This window comes from Rhinopithecus bieti, unplaced genomic scaffold, assembly GCF_001698545.2.
Source record: "Rhinopithecus bieti isolate Rb0 unplaced genomic scaffold, ASM169854v2 scaffold_1557, whole genome shotgun sequence".
Classification (NCBI taxonomy): domain Eukaryota; kingdom Metazoa; phylum Chordata; class Mammalia; order Primates; family Cercopithecidae; genus Rhinopithecus; species Rhinopithecus bieti.
The window spans coordinates 1-12,543 of NW_016803512.1; the positions used below are offsets into that span (position 1 = coordinate 1).

At 43.3% G+C, this 12,543-nt stretch overlaps 1 pseudogene across 1 annotated transcript; it reads left to right on the forward strand.

Annotated features, from left to right (window-relative positions):
- Positions 1-9,695: 9,695 nt before the first annotated feature.
- Positions 9,696-10,592, forward strand: LOC108539319 (thymocyte nuclear protein 1 pseudogene; annotated as a pseudogene). Its single transcript, XR_001888330.1, has one exon. The product of XR_001888330.1 is annotated as a thymocyte nuclear protein 1 pseudogene (transcript).
- The last annotated feature ends 1,951 nt before the right edge of the window (positions 10,593-12,543 follow it).

Consider the following 12,543-nt stretch of genomic DNA (forward strand, 5'->3'; position numbering starts at 1 on the left):
GTAATGTCCCTAGATTTTGTTTTATTCCTCATAATTGCTTTGGCCATTCAATATTTCTTATAGTTTTATATACATTGCAAACTTTATTTTCTATTACTGTAAAAAGTCACACAGGAGTTTTGATAGGAAGTTGAATTAATCTACAGATTGCTTTGGATAATATGTCACTTAGACAATATTCTTCTAATTCATAAACATGTAACCTATTTACGTTTATTTGTATCTTCTTTAAATTTTTTCATCAATATCTTTTATTTTTTATTGTAAAGATCTTTCGCCACAATGGTTAAATTTATTGCTAAAAAATCTATTATTTTGTTGCTATTGTAAATCAGATTTTTTCTTTTTTACTGGTTTGTTCAAGCATATAGAAACAAAACTGATATTTGTAATGTTAATTGTATACTCTGCTTCTTCATACTGAATGCATTTATTAGTTTAAGTGCACTATTTAAATGTACTATTTATGTTTTTTATATATAAGATTATGTCATCTACAAACAGTGACTTTTTTTCTTCTTTTCAATTTGGATCTTTTCGATATTCTTGCTTAATTGTTTGATGTAGAACTTAATTATTCTATGCAGGACTTCCAGTTCTATGTTAAAATAGGACCATTAGAATGGGTGTAATATAGACTTGCATTGCTGTTTGTGCATTTGAAGGAGCAAACACCTCTTTTCATTTTTATAAACTGGTTTCAGCAGGTAAAGATCTTCATCTGTTGGATCTCAAGGCTGATGAGATCTTTACTGGGTTTGCAGTAAAAAGGCTTATAGCTGGGTCACAAGGTGGCTACTGAATCTGGAGTGGGTTTTACCCTTAGTGGGCTCGTTACCAGGAGCACATGTGGTTGTGAGTCCTGTCATGTTTTTGGGCAGACTGGATTGTCTTCAGGACTTTGTTCTGTGGAGCCCGCTAGGGCAAGGTTCTACCATATGGTGGGCCTAATAGCAGATGTGTGGGTGAGTGTGGTTCCCACTGAGTACCTAGCAGGGTTTCCCCAGGTTATCTACAAACAGTGACTTTTGAACTGTTTTCTGTGGGTCACAGGGATGATGTCCCCAGCTTTTTTCTTATTCCTCATTATTGGTTTGGCCATTCAGTCTACTTTGTAGACTTGCATTTTCTATTACTATGAAAAGTGAGACAGGGATTTTGATAGGGATTTGAGTTAACTTACAGATTGCTTTGGATAATATGACACCTTATTAACCAAAGGGCTGGCCTTCTCAAAATGACTCTTCTCGATCTTGGGTTTTAACAAGGTTTTATAATGCCCTGTATCCCGAAGCTCACTATATTGCCCAGGCTGTTCTTGATCTCCTGGCCTGAAGCAGGAGGACTGCTTCAGGCTCCTGAATGGAGGAGACACTGTCATGAGCCACTGTGCCTGGCTCTCTCATAAACTTACTTTGGTTGATGGATGGCTGACTAGTTTTTATTCCTGCAGGGGAATGTAAAAGTAGGGACCCCCTATCCCACCATCTTGATAATGTCACTGTCTCCATACATTTCTTCCTTATTTTGTTCTCTTGTATGTTTGTGTGTTATTTCAGGTTCAAACATTAAGAACAATAGGCTAGGATTTATACATTGTGTAAAAAGTAAATTAGATAGCTAGTAGGTACCCTATATATATTATAATGTTCACCTATAAGATTAAGTTTAGTGCAGGCAAAAAGGGCTCACTAAAATTTTCATCCACTTTTTTCAACCTCTACCCAAACTATAATATAATTTATGCCCCAATTTTTATTTTGTCAATTACTCTTAATCATATTTCACAAAATTTATATTTTTTCTTTATTTAGAAATGTAAGACTGTTGTTTGTTTTTAAAGTCTATATTATAGCTTTTTTATTTTGTGAAATAATAGCACCAATATATTAATAATATAAATATTTATAGTGTAAATACTTATTCATCAGAATTTTCCCATTAGAGAATTTTATTAATTATTGTAATGCATTCTGTAAAATTGTACTGCCACACAGCACAGGGCAATGATTCAGAATGCCTGGTCTTCACAGACGCACAGTCACAGTTGAACATTGCAGTTATTTAGAAGAATTCTTTTCTAGTGTTATATCAATGTTCCAAACAAGATTTTATGGGTAAATGTTTCTCCCATTCTAGTTTTGCAATTCCATGTTAACCGTATTTTATTTTAGGGTAGGTTCCTTGACATTGGTTTATCATATTTTGGTTTTACCTAAGTATTATTTTGGATGACAATGTGCAACTTTCAATGTACAGTTTATGTCAATGTGCAGTTTAATTACAATATGAATCAGCCACATATTAATTCACAATTCAATTTAAGTTTAGCAAACTTAATGAAAACTAAGCAAACTAATCTTACATGATAAAGCCCCGATCAGCTATCTTATACTTAAGCAAATACACCAAAAAATAGTTTGTAACTTTATTGCTGCTTTTGTTCAAACTATGTTTTATATTCTTTATGACCAAGGAAATCTCTGATATTGTCCTACCAGGCTAAAGAAACAAACAAAAGGACGATGATTATACTTCCAAGTAGCAGGTTGTTTAGGGCCCAGATATTCCATATGTGGACCACTGTGCTCGTGTTTGTTTGTTTTAATAAGGTTGTGGCCCAAAACCTTACCTTTTTTGCAGAAATTAAAGCTTCTCGGTTCCATACTAAAGACAGGACAACCCCATGATCTAAATCCAAGGGTGATGGCTCAGAGTGAGGACCATTTCTTGTTGACATGGAGATAGCTGAGTTGGTCCACAATAAATCTATGGGAGAAGCAGGTTGTGATGACTTGGAAGTGTTGGCTGCCTTCATGGTCTCAAAGTTCTCTGCCAAGTTCACCTCAGCTCTGCTGTACTGCTGTTCTGCTGTCAGGTTGGGAATGCTTGGCCAGTAGTAGTTCTCCACATGGTCCTCAACTGCTGGTGCTTCCCTGATCCACTGCCTGCCAGAAATGCAATCGTAGCAGAGGAGGCTGGTAAGGGGACAGAAACCAGAGATGCTTACTGGCCACTGCCTGGCTGGGGAAGAGAGTTGTGGGCACCCAATCCTAGCTCACATGTCAAGTGCCATCCTCATCCCAGCATCTAGCAGTGTCCCCCATAATGTGCACTGCCTGGCCTGAGGTAAATGGAGAGCTCAGCTGAGGCCTGAAATTGAAAAGGGGCTTTCCAGAGTCCCGAGTGTCCTGGACATCTCACCAGCCATTAAAAGAGTCTGTGTCCTTGTGGCCACAGACAGGCAATGATGGAAGCCTGCCCACATTTCAGGGCCTTCTGGAGTCTTCACATGAGAGTTCAGCTCTGGCAGCAGAGAACACTTCTGGTGTCCAGAGATTCTTAGTGCCTGGCGGATGTAAAACTGATTGATGGCATCTGCTGACTTCTGGAGCACTGCTTGGCCGTCCTTGCCTGCCGGCCCCAGCCTTGCCCATCCTTATCTGTGGGCCCCAGCCAGGGTACTGCAGAAAACTTGGTCTCTGGCTAGCATTCTGGACTGTGAGACAGCCTGGCTGCAGCTAGTGCTGGATGGAGAGAGTAGAGTGTGGTGAAGTGGGGACAGTGGGCAATCTGCTATGTGGCCTAGGGTTTCTCGTGACTCTGGACTGCCCAGGTGCGGTGACCAGAAGGGAATCAGGGAGTGGAAACCATTTCTAGGCCACAGCTCAGGGAGGGAGAACCCAGGCTGAGCCTGGTGTTGGTCCTGAGTTGAGGAGATGAAGCTGGAGTCCAGGGAGACCAAAGAAGCTCAGATAAACTCTGCAGGGCAGAGTATTCAGGGTATGAAAAGGATAAAGTCACAAAACAAAAAAGCTCCAGAGTCTTCAGCTAAATACTGATTGGGCGCATGTATGTGTGTAAACTACCCAAGTCTAGGGGAAAAAACACCTGAAAGAAACAGAAAGAACAATGCTTGAACCTCCTACAGAACCAGGCATATTTGGTGTTCCCACCAGCAACAGTGGACAAATCTTATACTTCCCAGACCATTGGATGAAACACTCAGAAAAGAATTGCTCCAGTAGCGTGAAGATCCGATCTAGGCCAAGGCTGCTAAGGTCCTACTTAACAAGACCTCAGAGAAAACCCTCAAAGAACCAAAATCTTTCCAGATAGTTTAACTGCATCCTAGAACATAGCTCCATAATATTTATAGGAACCCAACAATATCCAACGCACAATAAGATAAATTTCACATTGTCTGCCATCCAGCTGAAAATTACCAGGCATGTGAAGAAAAAGGAAATGTCTCAATAATGAGAAGAAAATTTGATCAATAGATACAGAAATGGCACATATGATGGAATTAGTAGGCAACAATATTAAAACAGTTATTATAATAACATTCCACAACAAGAAGGTAAAGGGAAGCTTGAACATGGAAGTAAGTAGAGACATGGAAGACCCAGCTTGAACTTCTAGAGATGAAAAATACAATGTCTGAGATGAAAAAATACTAAATGGCATTTAAAATAGAATAGATATTATACAAAAAAGGATTAGTCAACTGGAAGATGTAGCAATAGAAACTGTCAAAAATGGAACATGGAGAACAATATGGAAAAAAATTGAGCAGAAAATCAGCACCAACAGGATGAATATAAGTGTAATTGGAGTTCCTGAAGAAGGTGGGGAGGAGTAGAAGAAAAAATTGTTTGAAAAAACTGTGGCTGAAAAATTTTAAATTTGGTAAAAACTATAAACCCAGAGACAAAGAACCAATGAACCCCTAGCACAAGAGACATGAGGATGACACACTGGAGCACATCATAATCAAATTGCCCCAAACGAGTGACAAAGAGAAAATCTGAAATTCTACCGAAGGGAAAAGGACATTATACAGAGAGGAACAAAGATAAAAATGGGCTGAGTGTGGTGGCTCACACCTGTAATTCCAGAACTTTGGGAGGCTGAGGCAGGATGGTCACTTGAGCCCAGGAGTTCCAGACCAGCTTGGGTAACATGGCAAAACCCCGTCTCTACCAAAAACACAAAAATTAGCAGGGCGTGGTGGCACATATCTGTGACCCCAGCTACTCAGGAGGCTGAGTCAGGGAGAATCACTTGAACCTGGGAGGCGGAATTTGCAGTGAGCCTAGATGGTGCCATTGCACTCCAGCCTGAGCGACAGAGCAAGACTGTCTCAAAAAAAAAATTAAAAAATTAAAATTAAAAAAAAGATGGCAGACATCCGGTTAGAAACAACGCAAGGTTAGGTATAGTGGCACATGCCTATTATCCCAGCACTTTGCAAGACCAGGGCAGGATGATCATTTGAGCCCAGGAGTTCAAGACCAGCCTGTGCAACACGGCAAAACCTGGCCTCTATATAAAATGCAAAAATTAGCTGGGTGTGGTGGCACATGCCTGTAGTCCTAGCTACTTGGGAGGCTGAGGCGGGAGGATTGCTTGAGCCCAGGAGGTAAAGGTTTCAGTGAGCTGAAATCATGCCACTGCACTCCAGCCTGGGTGACAGAGTGAGACCCTGTCTTGAAAAAATAAAAAATAAAGATAAAGAAACAACGCAAACCAGAGGATAGTGGAGTAACTTCTATAAAATACTTAAGGATAAAACGATTGTCAGTCTGGAATTCTACACCCAGCAAAAATATCTTTCAAAGATGATAGTGAAATAAAGACTTCCAGACATTGAAAAGCTTGAAGAATTAATTACCAGCAAGTCCTCACTACAAGGAATATTAAAGGAAATACTTGAGGCAGAGGGAAAGTGAAACCAGATGGAAGTCCAGATCTACACAAAAGAATGTAGAGCACCCAAGATGGCAAATGTGTGAGCAAAAATCCAACATTAAAAAGCATTTTTAAAAGATAATTGGCTCCGGCGCGGGGGAGGCGGACCGCAGCCATGTCTGCAGAGNTGGTCTTCACAGACGCACAGTCACAGTTGAACATTGCAGTTATTTAGAAGAATTCTTTTCTAGTGTTATATCAATGTTCCAAACAAGATTTTATGGGTAAATGTTTCTCCCATTCTAGTTTTGCAATTCCATGTTAACCGTATTTTTATTTTAGGGTAGGTTCCTTGACATTGGTTTATCATATTTTTGGTTTTACCTAAGTATTATTTTGGATGACAATGTGCAACTTTCAATGTACAGTTTATGTCAATGTGCAGTTTAATTACAATATGAATCAGCCACATATTAATTCACAATTCAATTTAAGTTTAGCAAACTTAATGAAAACTAAGCAAACTAATCTTACATGATAAAGCCCCGATCAGCTATCTTATACTTAAGCAAATACACCAAAAAATAGTTTGTAACTTTATTGCTGCTTTTGTTCAAACTATGTTTTATATTCTTTATGACCAAGGAAATCTCTGATATTGTCCTACCAGGCTAAAGAAACAAACAAAAGGACGATGATTATACTTCCAAGTAGCAGGTTGTTTAGGGCCCAGATATTCCATATGTGGACCACTGTGCTCGTGTTTGTTTGTTTTAATAAGGTTGTGGCCCAAAACCTTACCTTTTTTGCAGAAATTAAAGCTTCTCGGTTCCATACTAAAGACAGGACAACCCCATGATCTAAATCCAAGGGTGATGGCTCAGAGTGAGGACCATTTCTTGTTGACATGGAGATAGCTGAGTTGGTCCACAATAAATCTATGGGAGAAGCAGGTTGTGATGACTTGGAAGTGTTGGCTGCCTTCATGGTCTCAAAGTTCTCTGCCAAGTTCACCTCAGCTCTGCTGTACTGCTGTTCTGCTGTCAGGTTGGGAATGCTTGGCCAGTAGTAGTTCTCCACATGGTCCTCAACTGCTGGTGCTTCCCTGATCCACTGCCTGCCAGAAATGCAATCGTAGCAGAGGAGGCTGGTAAGGGGACAGAAACCAGAGATGCTTACTGGCCACTGCCTGGCTGGGGAAGAGAGTTGTGGGCACCCAATCCTAGCTCACATGTCAAGTGCCATCCTCATCCCAGCATCTAGCAGTGTCCCCATAATGTGCACTGCCTGGCCTGAGGTAAATGGAGAGCTCAGCTGAGGCCTGAAATTGAAAAGGGGCTTTCCAGAGTCCCGAGTGTCCTGGACATCTCACCAGCCATTAAAAGAGTCTGTGTCCTTGTGGCCACAGACAGGCAATGATGGAATCCTGCCCACATTTCAGGGCCTTCTGAAGTCTTCACATGAGAGTTCAGCTCTGGCAACAGAGAACACTTCTGGTGTCCAGAGATTCTTAGTGCCTGGCGGATGTAAAACTGATTGATGGCATCTGCTGGCTTCTGGAGCACTGCTTGGCCGTCCTTGCCTGCCGGCCCCAGCCTTGCCCATCCTTATCTGTGGGCCCCAGCCAGGGTACTGCAGAAAACTTGGTCTCTGGCTAGCATTCTGGACTGTGAGACAGCCTGGCTGCAGCTAGTGCTGGATGGAGAGAGTAGAGTGTGGTGAAGTGGGGACAGTGGGCAATCTGCTATGTGGCCTAGGGTTTCTCGTGACTCTGGACTGCCCAGGTGCGGTGACCAGAAGGGAATCAGGGAGTGGAAACCATTTCTAGGCCACAGCTCAGGGAGGGAGAACCCAGGCTGAGCCTGGTGTTGGTCCTGAGTTGAGGAGATGAAGCTGGAGTCCAGGGAGACCAAAGAAGCTCAGATAAACTCTGCAGGGCAGAGTATTCAGGGTATGAAAAGGATAAAGTCACAAAACAAAAAAGCTCCAGAGTCTTCAGCTAAATACTGATTGGGCGCATGTATGTGTGTAAACTACCCAAGTCTAGGGGAAAAAACACCTGAAAGAAACAGAAAGAACAATGCTTGAACCTCCTACAGAACCAGGCATATTTGGTGTTCCCACCAGCAACAGTGGACAAATCTTATACTTCCCAGACCATTGGATGAAACACTCAGAAAAGAATTGCTCCAGTAGCGTGAAGATCCGATCTAGGCCAAGGCTGCTAAGGTCCTACTTAACAAGACCTCAGAGAAAACCCTCAAAGAACCAAAATCTTTCCAGATAGTTTAACTGCATCCTAGAACATAGCTCCATAATATTTATAGGAACCCAACAATATCCAACGCACAATAAGATAAATTTCACATTGTCTGCCATCCAGCTGAAAATTACCAGGCATGTGAAGAAAAGGAAATGTCTCAATAATGAGAAGAAAATTTGATCAATAGATACAGAAATGGCACATATGATGGAATTAGTAGGCAACAATATTAAAACAGTTATTATAATAACATTCCACAACAAGAAGGTAAAGGGAAGCTTGAACATGGAAGTAAGTAGAGACATGGAAGACCCAGCTTGAACTTCTAGAGATGAAAATACAATGTCTGAGATGAAAAAATACTAAATGGCATTTAAAATAGAATAGATATTATACAAAAAAGGATTAGTCAACTGGAAGATGTAGCAATAGAAACTGTCAAAATGGAACATGGAGAACAATATGGAAAAAAATTGAGCAGAAAATCAGCACCAACAGGATGAATATAAGTGTAATTGGAGTTCCTGAAGAAGGTGGGGAGGAGTAGAAGAAAAAATTGTTTGAAAAAACTGTGGCTGAAAATTTTAAATTTGGTAAAACTATAAACCCAGAGACAAAGAACCAATGAACCCCTAGCACAAGAGACATGAGGATGACACACTGGAGCACATCATAATCAAATTGCCCCAAACGAGTGACAAAGAGAAAATCTGAAATTCTACCGAAGGGAAAAGGACATTATACAGAGAGGAACAAAGATAAAATGGGCTGAGTGTGGTGGCTCACACCTGTAATTCCAGAACTTTGGGAGGCTGAGGCAGGATGGTCACTTGAGCCCAGGAGTTCCAGACCAGCTTGGGTAACATGGCAAAACCCCGTCTCTACCAAAACACAAAATTAGCAGGGCGTGGTGGCACATATCTGTGACCCCAGCTACTCAGGAGGCTGAGTCAGGGAGAATCACTTGAACCTGGGAGGCGGAATTTGCAGTGAGCCTAGATGGTGCCATTGCACTCCAGCCTGAGCGACAGAGCAAGACTGTCTCAAAAAAAAAATTAAAAAATTAAAATTAAAAAAAAGATGGCAGACATCCGGTTAGAAACAACGCAAGGTTAGGTATAGTGGCACATGCCTATTATCCCAGCACTTTGCAAGACCAGGGCAGGATGATCATTTGAGCCCAGGAGTTCAAGACCAGCCTGTGCAACACGGCAAAACCTGGCCTCTATATAAAATGCAAAATTAGCTGGGTGTGGTGGCACATGCCTGTAGTCCTAGCTACTTGGGAGGCTGAGGCGGGAGGATTGCTTGAGCCCAGGAGGTAAAGGTTTCAGTGAGCTGAAATCATGCCACTGCACTCCAGCCTGGGTGACAGAGTGAGACCCTGTCTTGAAAAAATAAAAAATAAAGATAAAGAAACAACGCAAACCAGAGGATAGTGGAGTAACTTCTATAAAATACTTAAGGATAAAACGATTGTCAGTCTGGAATTCTACACCCAGCAAAATATCTTTCAAAGATGATAGTGAAATAAAGACTTCCAGACATTGAAAAGCTTGAAGAATTAATTACCAGCAAGTCCTCACTACAAGGAATATTAAAGGAAATACTTGAGGCAGAGGGAAAGTGAAACCAGATGGAAGTCCAGATCTACACAAAAGAATGTAGAGCACCCAAGATGGCAAATGTGTGAGCAAAATCCAACATTAAAAGCATTTTAAAAGATAATTGGCTCCGGCGCGGGGGAGGCGGACCGCAGCCATGTCTGCAGAGTGAATCTTCCGCACTTCAGTCCCCTGCAGGGTGACCATGTCGAGACCTCGGAAGAGGCTGGCTGGGACTTCTGGTTCAGACAAGGGACTCTCAGGAAAACGCACCAAAACTGAGAACTCAGGTGAGGCATTAGCTAAAGTGGAGGACTCCAACCCTCAGAAGACTTCAGCCACTAAAAACTGTGTGAAGAATCTAAGCAGCCACTGGCTGATGAAGTCAGAGCCAGAGAGCTGACTAGAGAAAGGTGTAGATGTGAAGTTCAGCATTGAGGATCTCAAAGCACAGCCCAAACAGACAACATGCTGGGATGGTGTTTGTAACTACCAGGCTCGGAACTTCCTTAGAGCCATGAAGCTGGGAGAAGAAGCCTTCTTCTACCATAGCAACTGCAAAGAGCCAGGCATCGCAGGACTTATGAAGATCGTGAAAGAGGCTTACCCAGACCACACACAGTTTGAGAAAAACAATCCCCATTATGACCCATCTAGCAAAGAGGACAACCCTAAGTGGTCCATGGTGGATGTACAGTTTGTTCGGATGATGAAGCGTTTCATTCCCCTGGCTGAGCTCAAATCCTATCATCAAGCTCACAAAGCTACTGGTGGCCCCTTAAAAAATATGGTTCTCTTCAGTCGCCAGAGATTATCAATCCAACCCCTGACGCAAGAAGAGTTTGATTTTGTTTTGAGCCTGGAGGAAAAGGAACCAAGTTAACTGAGATATTACTGCTGGAATGGGCAAGAAATTACTCCAAGACAAAAAAGGTGTGAGGGGGCTTGCTTGTTATGCTCACCTGGGCTTGTGTAGCTAAGTAGTTTTTGTGTACTTTTTTCAATAAAATAATATCAAAGTTGAAAAAAAAGATAATTGACTGCTTAAGGCAAAAATGATAAATTAATGTGAGTTTACAGCACATATAGAAGCAAAATGCATGAAAACAATAACACAAAACCCAAAAGGAGGGAAATGCATGGGTACTGTTTTAAGGTTCTTATCCTCTATGTCAAGTGGTATAATGCTGACGGCAGCCAATGCTAAGTTAAATACATATACTGTGTTAGTCTGTTCTTGCACTGCTATAAAGAAATGTCTGAGACTGGGGCCGGGCACAGTGGCTCACATCTGTAATCCCAGCACTTCGGGAGGCTGAGGCGGGTAGATCACGAGGTCAAGAGATCGAGACCATCCTGGCCAACACGGTGAAACCCTGTCTCTATTAAAAATACAAAAAAATTAGCTGGGCATGGTGGCGTATACCTGTAGTCCCAGCTAAGCTACTCGGGAGGCTGAGGCAGCAGAATCACTTGAACCAGGGAGGCAGAGGTTGCAGTGAGCCGAGATCGCACCATTACACTCCAGTCTGGATGACAGAGCAAGACTATATCTCAAAAAAAAAACACACACACAAAAAAAAAAAAAAAAAAAAGAGGCTGAGACTGGGTAATTTATGAAGAAAAGAAGTTTAATTGGCTCACAGTTCTGCAGGCTACACCCAAGAAACATGGTTTCCCCACAGCACTGGGGACTCTCAGCATCAACTTTGGAAACGGGCAGTGCAGTTGGAGTCCTCGGGCTCCACAGAGGCAGCTGTAGGTCATAGCTCTCCCATGGGAGCCCAGTCCCTCTCCCTCCATCTAATGTTATTAGAGTCAGTTTCCCATCAGCCTTCAGTGTAAACTTCCAGCCTCTTTTCATCAGCTGCTTCCTGATGGAAAGGAGGTGCTGGAGGTGCACACACCTGTTTCGCCTTGCACAGGCCCAGCTTTCGAGCACGTCTTTGTTTGCTTAGTGGTAACATGCTCCCATCACCCTGCACTGCTCAGAAGCTATCTTCTTACCCAGCCAGGGCAGGGCAGTGGAGGGGCTGCAGAGGGCACCTTTGGGGTGTAACGACTGCCTTTGGGGGAGGGTTTTCTCGATCGAGTTGGTCTCCTGAGAAAGGGCTGCAAACCACACCACGTGTGCAATCTCTGCTGTCACAGCAAGACCTGCATGTGGAGCCTGCAGACCTCACGGTCTATTTGCTGTGGGGACAGAAACCTGAATGTACTGGATCCTGAAGCTCTTAAACAAGGGGCTTCCTACCAAGCTCTGCCTCAGAAGGCTGGTTATATTTGACCCCTTGCCAGGGTGTGAGCTCCCCAAATACCATCATACCTGGGGCTGTCTCTGGTTTGTAAGCACCACTCCCTCCAGAGAAGCCTGAAGGATGAGCAGCTAGGGAGGTGAACACTCTTGGGGGTGACATGGGGGGGTGGGACGGGCCTGGGTCTAGGTGGAGGGAGGACATTCATGGGGGTGACAGGGTGGGTGGGACTGGCCTGGGTCTAGGTGGAGGGAGGACACTCATGGGGGTGACATGGTTGGGGGGATTGGCCTGGGTCTAGGTGGAGGGAGGACATTCATGGGGGTGACATGGTTGGGGGGATTGGCCTGGGTCTAGGTGGAGGGAGGACATTCATGGGGGTGACATGGTTGGGGGGACTGGCCTGGGTCTAGGTGGAGGGAGGACATTCATGGGGGTGACATGGTTGGGGGGACTGGCCTGGGTCTAGGTGGAGGGAGGACATTCATGGGGGTGACATGGTTGGGGGGACTGGCCTGGGTCTAGGTGGAGGGAGGACATTCATGGGGGTGACATGGTTGGGGGGACTGGCCTGGGTCTAGGTGGAGGGAGGACATTCATGGGGGTGACATGGTTGGGGGGATTGGCCTGGGTCTAGGTGGAGGGAGGACATTCATGGGGGTGACATGGTTGGGGGGATTGGCCTGGGTCTAGGTGGAGGGAGGACATTCATGGGGGTGATGTGGTA